Raw genomic sequence first — 2,364 nt, forward strand, 5'->3', positions numbered from 1 at the left:
GGGCTCGCTGGCATGTGGTGCTGGGGGATTGAACCGCGGTCCCTGTGCTTCGCTAAGCTTGTTCCAAGTAGGTGCTTTAGACCACTGAGCCATCTCACCAGCCCTTCAACAGCTCTTGAAAACTAATATACAGACCAAGGCTAAAAAAAACAGTACATGCAAATGCAGGGTCCTGAGTTCAATCCCCAGTACCACGAAAAAATAAAAAATAAAAAAAAGTACATATAATACATTTCTGTATTTTTCACTACCAAGATGAAATACGTAGAGCTTATGACATTATAAAGAAAATTCAAGGGGCCAGGGAGATGGCTCAGTGGAATAAGTGCTTCTCTGGCAAGCGCAAGGTCCTGAGTTCAATCCCCGGTTCTGCAAAAAAAAAAAGAAAGAAAATTCAGCTCACAGTTATATAAGTTCCAGGTCACAGCAATGGCATTTTTTTTTATTTTTTAATTTTTTTTTTTGGTCGGTTGGTGACAGGCTCTTGAGCTGCATTTTAAGCTGGCCTTGAACTCACTTTGTATCCCAGGCTGGTCTTGAACTCACAACAATCCTCTTGCCTCAGCTTCCCAAGTGCTAAGATTGCAGGCGTGCACCGCCCTGCCCGGCCGACACCAGCTCTTGAGAGATCCCCCCACACACCTCACTTCATGGCAGGAGTGTACATGAGGGAGGGGTCCATGGTGAGACAGGAGGCCAGAGAGCAACTTAGAGGTCAGCCTTGCTGTTCCATAATACTCTTGTGAGAACTAACCAAATTCCCAAAAGAACTACTGCACAAAACTTCCTTCCACAGACAGGGCCCCTAATATAACCTCTTACCTCCTAATATCACCACACCGCAGACCAACTTCCTGTCATATGAACCCTTGTCAGACACATTCAGACCACATCCAAACCACAGAACATAGAATAAGCATTTAATAGATTTTAACATTTCTTGGGAGGAGTACTGGGAATCAAACTCAGGACACTGCACTTGCCACACAGGTGCTTGTGCCATGGAGTTACATCACCAGCCCTAACATTTATTTAGGGTGAGAGAAATTAACAAACTGAACAAAAGGGCACCAAATCTCTATACTAAACTTTCTTTTCTTTTCTTTCCTCCCCCGCCCCCACTGCCCCAACAGGGAATTGAAGCCAGGGCCTTCACACTGAGTTGTATGCCCAGTGCATTATATCCTCACTTTATGATGAGACTGGGTCTCACCAGGTTGTCCAGTCTGAGCTCAAACTTCAGTTCTGCTTCAGCCTCCCAAGTGCTCAAGGACCCAGATTCGAGCCTTGGTACTACATACTGTGCTGGCCCCAGAACCCCATGTGCACAGGACTGGCCACTGAGTCCAGGTGTTGGGGGCTCATGCCTGTAATCCCAGCGCTAGGAGGCTGAAGACAGAAGGATCGCGGCAAGTCTGAACTGCATAGTGAGACTCTACTGAATATATTAAAATAAATAAATAAATGGGCTGAGGGATATAGCTGTAGGCAAAGGAGCCATAAACTCTAAGATGGGGTTTAAACCTATGGGACCGGATGGGAGCCCTAGGTATCTTCTCTGTATTAGTCTTTAGAGATACTAGGTTGTATGTGGGGGCACATGCCTATAATTCTGGCACTTGGCAGGCTGGGGTGGAAGGATTGCCACAAGTTCAGAGCCAGCCTGGGCTATATAGTGAGTTTAAGGCCAATCTAAACTACTTAATGATGCAAAAAATTGTATGGGAAAGGAATGCAGTCTTCTCTAAGATAAATACAAAACTTTCTCAAAAAAAAAAAAAAAAACCTACTTAATGAAGGGCCAGGGAGATGGCTCAGTCTGCTTGCCTGGCAAGCACAAGGGCCTGAGTTCAATCCCCAGTTCCACCAAAAAAAAAAGTAAACTACTTGATGAGACCCTATCTCAAAAAATTAAAAAGCATCAGGAGTCTGAGGCAGGAGGATCGTTGCAAGTTCAAGACCAGTCTAAGCTACAAAGTGAGCTCAAGGCTATCCTGAACTACATAGTGAGACCCTGTCTCAGAAGATGAAAAGAAAATGTGTTAGGATGCAGAGAGTGATTGGCCATTGTTGGTAAAATGAGAACAAAGAAATAAACATTGGATTTGACAACTTGGAAGTTACTAATGACCTTAAAAGAATGATCTTGATGGATGAGGTTGGAAATCTGACGGGAATGAGTTTAAGAGAACAGGAGAAGGCCAGGTATAGTATAGCTCATGCCGTTAATGCCAGCACTGCAGAGAGGCTAATAATGCAGGAGGATCACTGTGAGTTGAGGCTCCACAGTGAGTTCAAGGCTGGACTGGACTGGACTACATAGCAGAGCCGTTTCTCAAAAAAAAAAAAAAAAAGACAAAAAGA

The 2,364-nt window shown here is 44.4% G+C and overlaps 1 protein-coding gene across 5 annotated transcripts in view; it reads left to right on the forward strand.

Moving 5' to 3' along the window:
• Zbtb8a (zinc finger and BTB domain containing 8A) overlaps positions 1 to 2,364 on the forward strand; it is a 54,422-nt gene that overhangs the window by 39,956 nt on the left and 12,102 nt on the right. The window lies entirely within an intron of this gene.

The sequence above is a fragment of the Octodon degus genome, unplaced genomic scaffold, assembly GCF_000260255.1.
Source record: "Octodon degus isolate 3935 unplaced genomic scaffold, OctDeg1.0 scaffold00130, whole genome shotgun sequence".
Taxonomy (NCBI): domain Eukaryota; kingdom Metazoa; phylum Chordata; class Mammalia; order Rodentia; family Octodontidae; genus Octodon; species Octodon degus.